The sequence below is a fragment of the Protopterus annectens genome, chromosome 6.part1 (genome assembly GCF_019279795.1).
Source record: "Protopterus annectens isolate FY-2018-M chromosome 6.part1, PAN1.0, whole genome shotgun sequence".
NCBI lineage: Eukaryota > Metazoa > Chordata > Ceratodontiformes > Protopteridae > Protopterus > Protopterus annectens.
Window position 1 is genome coordinate 577626144 of NC_056738.1, and position 12192 is coordinate 577638335.

A 12192-nucleotide genomic window follows, 5' to 3' on the forward strand; every position below is an offset into this window, starting at 1 on the left:
TCACACAGGGCTCAGTCCTTGGCCACCATTGTTTGTCATGTACTTCCCAGGAGTACAGGCCAACATGGGAGGGCTTTGGATGACAATGTTAGCAGATGACTGCACACTGGGCACCATAGTGGACAGTGCATCACACACACAGATATCATTCAGAAGGGACTCACAGTAACTGATAGCTGGTGCCAGGGCCATGGCCTGAAGTCAGAGTGCACAACATGTGTAGACATACCCTTCAGGAAAAGCAAGGTGACCCCAAGCTACCATATAGGTGGCAATCCTCTAAGCACAGAGGAGGTTATCATGGACCTGGGGACCCAGGTTGACATTCGCCATTCTTCTGAGACTCACATTGCTAAAGTGGCTAGGAAGATCTTCTACATTGCCCACCTGATAAGGATGGGATTCACATCCAGCTCTAGTGGGTCATTGTTCCCCTGTACTCTTCAGTTATCAGACCGGTGATCGAGTCAAATGCCCTATTGTGGCTGTATCTCACCCAACATCTGCAGCAATTGGAGACACCCTGACTGTCCCCCACCTAAAGGATCAAGGAACCACAACAGCTGTCATATGCTGCCAGATTGAAGACACTCACACTCTATTCACTCACATACTGTCTGCTTAGAGGTGACATGTGCCTGACATGCGAGGCCATGTCCAAACAGGGATTAATGGACATGCTCCACCTCAGACTCAGAAGATCCACCTGAACCACTAGTGCAGGTGACTGACACCTTAGCAGGGATGTATGTTGGACATGTTGGAGGGATGGAGTTATCACCGGAGACTCCCTATGCTGTGGAATACAATCCTGGTCCATTTGAGGCAGAGCACCTTGCTGGCTGTGTTCAAGAGGTATCTTGACCTAATGCTAGTCGGAGAATGTGTTTGTCCATCAACACATTGTAAGCGTTTAGTTTGACATGTCATATGTCTTGTTTAGTATACTGTGCCTCTGTCTACCTGTGACATAACATTGATACCCAGGGTAAACCTCCCATCTCCCATCCACTCATTAGGATTCCTGTTGAGGGGACTCAACCAGTGTCTTTATGGACAACCTGTACTGGTAGTTTACTCATGTGTGTGGGTGGCTTCTGTGTTTTGGATAATGCAGTACAGCCTGTCCTATATATGTCAGTGCTGGGGTTCAGGTCCCTCATGTGCATAGCTCCCTGCCATTCAGATTGTACAAGGTGCAGCATGTGCATTGATTCCAGCTTGGACATGGCTTTCTACATCAGGCACAGCTTGCATCTGGGTGGACAGCATGGCAGTGTGTGGAGCTGCACTCTGTTTAATCAGACTACACATTACATGTGTTCCAGCTCTGTCATACTCCTGGTGAGGTACTGTTGTGGACTTTACAGGTGCTGGATGTGTGTGCATGAGGTACACCCACAGGGGCTGTTGTGGTCATTTCTAATGCTGATGAAAGATAACTGCAGAACCAGAATGACCTCCCCTTAGCTAGATGTCAGACAGCATGGACCATACAATCACAAATGAAAACAGGACCCTCTCCACAAAGGGAAAGTGTCCTGTCTGGTGGACCCCAGCCATAAACAAACTGTATGAGAGATGAGGGTTACTAATGCAAGACAGAGCTACATCTCCAAAAGGGAAGACAGCTGTGATCAGCACTAGTAGAAAGCTACATTATCTCATAAAGACTTGCAAGGTCAACTTGGGGACATAAATCACCAAAGACAATGAAGGTAACCACACTGCTTTCTTCAGTTATGTCAGACACCTGGTTGTGAACCCTCGGATATGCTCAGAGTTGGTACACAACAACATATATTCCAGTGACCTGACAGATATTGGCAACATTCCGCGGACAGCTTCAGTGCGATGTACCCCCTCCCTCACCCCCAAAACAAGATAGTTATCACTGCTGTATGTAACCTCACTGTCATCTTGGATGTCCATGTGAGAGCCACACTCAGCAAAGACAAGTACACAGCATCCATGGGACCTGTTGGTATCTCCGGTTGCATGCTATGTGAACTCCAGAAGGGGCTGGACCCATATATACAACTGCTAGTTAACCTTAGTCTTGCTACAGGATATGTACCTGAACACTGGCATACGGCAACAGTGGTCCCACTCCACAAGGGAGATGCCTCCACAGACCATGGCAACTACCACCACACAGGCTTAACCAGCCTTGTCTGCAAAGATATGGGAGGAGTCATGGAGCTCTTACACAGACACATTACTGACCTACAGACCCTTGTTCCCACCTAGTTCAGCTTTGTACAGGGCAGATCCTGCCTTTTGCACCTTTGCACCCGTAAAGTACCTACCATGAAGATCAGGGTTCTTCAACACATGTCATATGCTTCCGAATAGAGGAAGTCCAGCTTTGTTCAGTGTCATACCGCATACTTACAGGTGACCTATGCCTGACATACAAGACCATGTCCAATCAGGATTTGGTAGACATGCTCCACTGCAAGCAATCCAAATCCACCAGAGCCATGAAAGCTGAGTATTTGAACCTCAGCACATACATGTATAGGACATGCTGGAGGGACAGAGCCATAACTCAGAGGCATCTCACACTCTAGCAGAGTATCCCAGTTCATGTTTGACAGAGTCCCTCACTGACTCTCTTCAGGAGACATCTGGACAACTGCATATGAGACGGAGGCACAGACTAGACAGAGACACAGTCATGTTATTCAATGACGTAAGGGGTCATAATGTGTCACTACTAAGTCAGAGGCACAATATTCAGAATCTATTCTGTACACTTATTACCACTATAAGGGGTGGCAATAGCCACATCACTATGGCTAGGCTTATACATGCACTAGGGCAGATAGCCTAGTAGTACACTATGACACTATGAAACACCAGTGTATGTGTAGCTATTGTCAATCAAACAGTATGATGTGGCTTGGGGGTCTTGATATCTCCCTGTATTCCAACATTGTTTTGTCTATTCCTTCTAGCATGTCTAGGGATCAGTTGCTAGTGTCCTCTCCTGCTCAGCTGGTGAACCTGGGAATATTGAGGCACTGTTACAGTTGCCTCATGTACACTGACAACCCTCTCCTTCTGCCATAAAACACACATACATGTGAGAGATGCAACTATATAGCCAAAGTGGAGGCTGAGCTCTCTCAGCATAGGACTAGCAAGACTGGAGAGAGGGTGAAGGTAACCACACACACATCTTTAATCCAGTCTCACATGGCACTGTCACAACTTAAGATCATACACATAGACACACAGAGACACTCTCAGAGGCTCTGATCAGAGGTCTACCAGAATGGCGGTGGCCACCACAGCAGACACTCACACAACTGCCTCCACAGGGCACAGCACATGCAACACATTGACCACAGAGTCGGTGTGCCAAACAGTCACAGCCCTTAAGGCCAAACACAATGCCAGACACACTTGTCATAGGTGACTCCATAGTCAGACACACTGATGTCCCACTCACCAGATCAGGTACAGAGGAGGTCACAGTAAGCTGCCTATCGGGTACTGGAATCCACCACATAATGCAAGCACTCAGGTCACTAAACTGCAAGTACAGGTCTGACCCAGTCATAATCCATGCTGGTGTGAACGACCTGAGATGTACCTCCCTGGACTACATGGAAAGAGACATAGAGGATCCCTCTGATTATGTAGGCCAGGCAGGTATGACCCTGACCTTCGGCAGTATCCTACCTTCACCAATTATGATGCCACATAAACAGAGACAAGATGATCAGCTGCAGTATTTTGCTTAGACTATGGTGTCATTCTAAGGGGGTCCAATGTCAGTCTGCCTGGGATGAAATGCTGGACAGGCCATGGTGATTTGCAAGGGACGGATTGCACCTGTCACCCCTGGGCTTCCGGATTTGAGATGATGCTCTTGCCACCCCCATTGTGCCTTTTTTATGCAAGATTCAGATTCTACACCTACCACCGTAGAACACAGTAAAGGAAAGACACTAAGGCTAATGCTGCTCAATGCCCAAGGTCTCTACCTCAAGCTGCACACACTCTATGCCCTTCTCAGTATGTAGCACATTGATGTCTGTGCTGTGCCTGAAACCTGGTTCACAGTTTCTGACAGCACCCCGGCACTATCGGGTGTTACCTCATCTCATGCATTCCGGCACCAGCATCCCGACAACACCAAGAAGGATGGTGGGTGTCCATATTCATCAAGGACACCCTCACCTCATGGTTGGTGGCAACACACGATGCATCGGAGACCATCCAGGTGCCAGTGACCATAGGCAAGACTGCTCTGCAGTTTGTAGCATGTTACATGCCACCCGCTCAAACTCAGGTACCTCACACAGCTATCCTGCAAACACTGAAGGGGATAAATGTATCTCCAAACACCATCCTACCGGGTGATTCCAACTATCCACATATAGACTGGGATCACTAATCATGCCACAACACTCTAACACAAAGGTTCCAAGAGTTCATACACTGAAATGCCATGGAACAACTGGTCCCAATCCCTCAAGTGGAGGCAACTTACTAGAACACATCATCACAAACATGGGGTCACACTCTTCAACACCAGACGTATACCCATCATTGGTGAGATCAGATCATGGACTACTCTCAGTGGGAGTCCACATCCCATCCACACCCCAGATGGGAAAAGAAACGGTGAAGACCTTGTCAAATGCCGACTTCACATTTCTGAGCACTGGTGTGGTCTCTTTCAAGGCCCCCAGGCCAGCGGACACCATTACCCAAGCCACTGTATCACTTAGATATGCCTTCTACCAGCACCTCCAGGACTGCATGGTTCAGGCAATCCCAAATAATAATGACTCTTTGTACCACAGGCAAGCATCCAGTCTGGTGGACCCTAGCCATAAACAAGCTGTACAACACAAGGAAGGAGCTACTACAAGATAGAGTGTAATCCGTAGGGGGAAAGACACCCTGCTCATTGTGAGTAAAACACTGGGTTCCCCATACAATCATCCGAGGCATGTTTAGAGAGTAAACCCACTCAGGACTCCAGGGACAATCATGAGGCCTTTTTACCTATGTTTGAAACCTGGGAGGAAACTCCCAGATATGCTCAGACTTAGTTCAGAATGATGTTGATATCACTGCACCTACAGACATTGGCAACATACTGGCTGACAGGTTCAGTGCAGATTTCTCCCTCCCCCAACTGGGGGGGTATGTACACCAGAGGATTGTAGCCGCCCAAACATCTCCACTGCTGGGGTGGGAACTGCTCAATCCAAGGCAGAAAACACTTTATCCATGGGACCAGATGGTGTCCCCAGTTGTGTGCTCCATGAACTCAATGAGTAATTACACCCACAGTTAGGGCAGCTGTTTAATCTTAGCCTCACCTCAGGATATGTTCCCAAGGAGTGGCATACAGCAATGGTGGACCAACTTCACAAAGGGGTGCCTCCACCAACCCCAGAAACTACCATCCCATCACCTTGACAAGCCTGTTCTGCTAGGCTATGGAGAGGATCATAATGGGAATTCTAAATGAAGACATAGGGGACTTGCAGACATTGGGTCCAATCCAGTTTGGCTTTGTCAAGGGCAGATCATGCCTTTTAAACTTGGTTGACTTTTAAAAACACTCACCCAGGCCATTGGCGTGGGCAAGACAGACCACACAGCCTACCTTGACGTGGCAAAGTCTTTGAAACAATACAACACTTAGGTATCATTGAAAAGAACAACAGCTTAATTGTGAACACATACATCACAGCATGGGTTGCAAACTGGCTAAGGACGGAACACACAGGGTCAAAGTTGCTGGTGCCAGTTCACACTCCAGAGCTGTCACAAGTGGTGTCCCACAGGGCTCAGTCCTGGGCCCACATTTGTTCAGTATCTACTTTTCAGAAGTACGAGCAAGCACAGGAGGATTATGGCTGACAAAGTTTGAAGATGACTGCAAACTGGGAAGCATAGTTGGAAACCCATCTGACACAGACATCCTTCAGAAGGGTCTCATAGAGACGGCTAACTGGTGCCACAGCCATGGCCTTGCATTACACACTAAACAATGCATAGCCATACCCTTAAGGAAGAACAAGTTTACCACTACTTCCCATCTAGGTGGCAATCCTCTAAGCACAATGTACGTTATCAGGGACCTGGGCACCCAGATTGACAGTGACCTTTTGTTTGACACTCACATTGCCAGGGTAGTTTGGAAGGCCTTCTACATTGGCCACCTCATCATGCAGTGATTCACATCTAGATCAAGGGAGGTCATTGTTCCCCTGTACTCATCACTCATCAGACCAATGATTGCATACAATGCCCCATTCAGATTGGATGGGCCCACATATTCCTCGACAGGAGGTGAAAGGGTCTCAAACATATTTCTTATGCTGCCCGACTGAAGGAATTCCAGCTGTATTCAGTCGCTACTGTCTGCTCAGAGGTGACCTGTGCCTGACATACAAGGCTATGTCCAACCCAGGATTAATGAACATGCTTCACCTCAAGACCTCTACATCCATCAGAACTACAAGGGCAGGAGACCTAAACCTCAACACAGATATTAATAGGATGTGCTGAAGGGACAGATTCCTCACCCAGAGAGTCCATATGCTGTGGAACAACATCCTGGTACATGTGAGGCTGAGCACCTCACTGGCTTTGTTCAAGTGAGATCGTGACCAATGGATGGGAGATTGCAGGTATACCCCAGGGATAACCTCAGTATCACTGCTTGACAGAGGCACAGCAAAATAATGGGCATATTATCCATCAACTTGCAGGGTGGCAGAAGCCACAAAACTCTCTGGGCTAGGCTTATTAATGCCCTAGGGCAGATAGCCTAGTATGAACCTATGGACCTATGGACATAGGCCTGGGGCAGTTCCTGCTATTAGGACAGTGGTCTGCAGCAAGCTATATAGTAGTAGTCGGTTTTAGCCATTGGTTTTGACCATGGCTATTCCATGTTGCTTCTTGTTGTGGTACAAACATGGGTGTGTGGTTATCCATGCTATTTATTGCTAGTCACCCTCATTTTGTATCTTGTTCCATGTTTTTGCACATGTACATCACTGTATGACGTGCAGCTGTTTCCATGAGGGTCATATGCGTGGATATGGATGTTAGTTGGGGTCCTCAGGTGTGCATATTGTACATGTTATTACATTACTTAACACATGGCATTCATGCCTCAGGTGGTGCTGCAGGGCCACCTCTGTCGGATACACATACTACACTCCCTGTACGTTTGGAAGCAGGTTGTGTCATGTTAGGCATCCCTGTTACTGTATGAGTGAGTCAGAGCAGGTATCAGTCCCAGTGTTCCTACTGACCAAGCATATGTGCTATGCGTTGCCTCTTTGCCAAGGCCAGGTCATACTGGACACGCCTCCTTCTGCTAACGAGTGCAGACCTGGTTTAAAGTGCTTAAAAGTGCCTTTATGGCACTTTGATTGACAGGTCTTGTACTCATTTTGAAAGTCTGGAGACAAAAATAAATTCCCACTGCCAGTCTCGAACCCAGGACCTTGGTAACATTAGTCTGTATGACCTATCACTAAGCCATGACAGCCATACAAAATCACTCTGCTAAAATAAATATAACAGTCAATAGTAGGAATTAGTATAAAGGCAATATAGGAGATGTACCATCCAAAGCATGTGAGGTAAAGTTTTAATGGCCAAATCACTGGATTCCCATACTAACCTTCACACTCACAGAACACTGTCAACAGCATACCAGCATGGTCCACACCCTACAATCTGAAAGGGCAACGCCTATCTCACATACCTTTTTATAGCAGTGTCCTGAAATCACAGTGAGACATGCAATCAACACACACCTGGCTGCATGCAATTAGCAAATGCTGCCTTACAATTGGTGCAGGGGCCATCACATGGACCTATGCAGATACCTACAAAAGTATTCAGTACCCACACTCCACTCATGCAATACAGTCATTGCACAAACCTAATGAGAAAGAGAGAGAGAGAGAGACAGAGAGAGAAGAGAAAATATACAGACAGCCAGCAGCAAAACCATGAGTAGCAAACAGCAAGCAGCAAGCAAGCACCACTGACACAGCAACAGCTGCCACAAACACAGGTAATGCAAAGTAGCAGGTTAATACTGTGTTTACTGTGACACCTCCAAATGTATCATAGTTCACTATCTATAGCTCTGTCCATGAGATAGGTTTTGTGTGCATAGTCCTGAAATATATACATATGTAATATTGCTGTACATGTTGCCCATACGTGAAACTTCCGTAGCTTAGAACAGAAGGCCAGTTGTGCATATGATGCAGTAGATACCAGGGTCAGTAGAGGTTACTCCTCATTGGTGTGGGACCACTGTGTCTGTATGGCACTCTTCAGGTACACATCCTGTAGTATGGCCAGGGAGTAGTATTAGTCTGTAATGTGGTGCCATGTCCTCCAGGGGTGAATGTAGCACACATCCAGGGATACCATTCTGTAACACTGATGCTATGTGTCCTGCAATGTTGAGGGTGGCCCTCACCTGGACATGTGAGAGGATAGGGAGGTTACAGTCATCTGTGATAACTAATTCCACTTGTGTAGGAGAATGGGGGGGGATATCTGCACCTAAGCTGTCTGCAACAATATTGCCAATATCTCAAACATGTTTTCCATACGGAAATGCACACACAGTAACATCCCACATCCACACACTTGCCACATTCAGGCTTCAAAACACTATCTAGGTATATTCTGGTACATCTGCATGTTACAGTAGCATGTAGCACTATACTGAGTAGTGGCAGTTGTCTGTTGCCATGTTGTTTGGATAGAGTAAAAGGAGCATTTGTTTATCCTACTTTGTTTTGTGGACATTAGTTGAAGTGTAACCTTACATGCATCATTGGTACCAACACCTTCTGTGTTGTTGTTCTGTTTGTACAGGGTGCTGTCAACATCACTGTTTGTTAAGGGAAATGTGCACCCTGCAGTGCATAGCCCCATTTGGCAAGAGACATCCCACCCCCACCATTGTGCACACACACCAACCCCACCCACAGTAAAACACATACTTTCCATTTGCAAGATCCAAACCCCTACCTAGATGTGTTATGACTCTAAAGGCAGACACATTAGCAGAGTGTGCTATTTGCATTAGTAGGAGCAATCTTTTCCAATGCTGTACTTAGAGGGTGCTGACATCATCTGTGTTTACGAAGAGGGATGTGCACCCTGTAGTGTGTTCTCCCAGTTGGCAAAAGGCACTTTCCCTCCACAGTGTTATACACACACAAACCCCACTCATACATTCCCTTTGCAGGATTCAAACTCCTACCTAACTATGTTATGACACTAGAGACGGACGTATTAGCAGAGTGCGCTATTCACATTACTGGGAGATTTCATTTCAGTTGATCTACTTATAGGGTGCTGACATCATCAGTGTTTAGAAAGTGGAATGAGCTCCCTGTGGTGTGTTTCCACAGTTGCCAAAAGGGATGTTCTTCCCATACACACTTATACACACACACACATGCCACTTGCTGGATTCAAACCCCTACTTAACTATGTTATGACACTAGAGACAGACATATTAGCAGAGCGCGCTATTCGCATTACTGGGAGATTTCATTTCAGTTGATCTACTTATAGGGTGCTGACATCATCAGTGTTTAGAAAGTGGAATGAGCTCCCTGTGGTGTGTTTCCACAGTTGCCAAAAGGGATGTTCTTCTCATACACACACTTACCCCCATTCACACACACACATGCCACTTGCTGGATTCAAACCCCTACCTATGTTATGACACTAGAGACGGACGTATTAGCAGAGCGCGCTATTCGCATTACTGGGAGATTTCATTTCAGTTGATCTACTTATAGGGTGCTGACATCATCAGTGTTTAGAAAGTGGAATGAGCTCCCTGTGGTGTGTTTCCACAGTTGCCAAGAGGGATGTTCTTCTCATACACACACTTACCCCCATTCACACACACATGCCACTTGCTGGATTCAAACCCCTACCTAACTATGTTATGACACTAGAGACAGACGCATTAGCAGAGCGCGCTATTCGGATTACTGGGAGGTAGCATTTCTACTGATCTACTTATAGGGTGCTGACATCTTCATTGTTTGGAATGGGGAATGTGCATCCTGTGGTGTGTTTTCACAGTTGTTAAGAGGAACATTTGAACTAAGTGTGTGAGCATGCCCAGTTCAGCCTTCCCATGTCATGTTGTGTGAATGATGTCTCATTTATCAAAGTGTGTGAGCATGCCCAGTGTGAGCTTTCCATATGTTGAACTATGCAGCCCATCACAGTTGTGGATGAGTGTGAACTCCAAAAAATAACTCCTGTTTAAGGTTGTGTGTTCTGTGACATGTTGTGTAGTTACTGTCCACATGCTTCCTGTGAACACAACAGGGATTATACTGTGCCTGCAGGTTTTGCATGGGATACTTTGCATACAATTGTTAACATCCATTCCTACTGACCTAGCACTGTAGTACTGTATAGTGTAGTGGTTCAGTACTTTCACTGTGGTGGACAGTATCCTGGGCTTTAGTCCTATCACTGATTTACATTTCCATACTGTGCACAACAGCCTCTTTAGGGTCCAGTTGTGCACGTCTGCACAAAGGCAGTGCCTCTATGGACTCTGGTAATTACTGCCCCATAAGCTTAACAAGTGTAGTCTGCAAAGCTATGGAGAGGATCATAATGGAGCTCATAAAGAAAGATATGGGGACATGCAGACATTGTACCTGTCCCAGTTTGTGTTGATCAAGGGCAAGTCATGCCTTTTGTACTTGGTTGACATTATCAAAACAGTAACTAAGGCCATTGATGAGGGAAAGGCAGTCCATAGAGCCTACCTTGCCCTTGAAAACACTTTCAACGCAATACCCCACTCAGGTATTGTAGGAAACCCTACCAACAGAAATGTACACCCATATGTCACAAGATCAGGTTGCAAACTGTCTGACGGACAGGACCCACAGGGTTAGAGTTGCTGGCACTATGTCAGACACCAGGCCAGTCACATGTGGTCTCACACAGGGCTCAGTCCTTGGCCCCCTATTGTTTGTTATCTACTTCTCAGAAGTACAGGCCAACATGGGAGGACTTTGGCTGACAAAGTTTGCAGATGACTGCACACTGGGTGCCATAGTGGACAGTGCATCAGACACGGATATCCTTCAGAAGGGACTCACGGACACTGATAGCTGGTGCCAGAGCCATGGCCTGAAGTCAACTTGCAAAACATGTGTAGTCATACCCTTCAGGGAAAGCAAGGTAACCCCATGATAACCTCCTCTGTGCTTAGAGGATTGCCACCTATATGGTATAGGTGGCAATCCTCTAAGCACAGAGGAGGTTATCATGGACCTGGGGACCCAGGTTGACAGTCACTGTTCTGATGACACTCACATTGCTAAAGTGGCTAGTAGGACCTTCTACATTGTCCACATGATCAGGAAGGGATCCACATCCAGATCTAGTGGGTCATTGTTCCCCTGTACTCTTCACTTATCGGACTGGTGATCTGGTACACTGCCTTATCTGGATGTATCTCACCTGACATCTGCAGCAAGTGGAGAGACCCTGAATGTCCCCCAACAAAAGGATAAAGGGTCTCCAACATCTGTCATATGCTGCCAGATTGAAGACACTACAGCTCTATTCAGTCACATACTGTCTGCTTACAGGTGACATGTGCATGACATGCAAGCATGTCCAACCAGGGATTAATGGACATGCTCCACCTCAAAATCGTCAGATCCACCTGAACCACTAGTGCAAGTGACTTACACCATAGCAGGGATGTACATTGGACATGTTGGAGGGTGGATTTATCACTCGAGACTCCTATGCTGTGGAATACAATCACGGTCCATGTGAGTCACAGCACCTTGCTGGCTCTGTTCAAGAGGTATCCTGACCTGTGGATGGGAAATCATAGGTTTACCCGGGATCGTCACTGTGTCACTGCTGGAGACAGGCACGTCAAACTAATGGGCACAGTACTGTTTCCATATAAGGGGTGGCGTACGCAACCAGACTCTGGGCTAGGCTTAGAACTGCCTTGGGGCAGATAGCCTAGTATGAACCTATGAACCTATGAACCTATCTGACCATGTTGCATTATGTTCATATGTGAACTACTTACAACAGCCTCATCCAACATCAGTAGTGTATTCCACAACATGGGTGTACATTGGCAAACACTACCGATGTGCC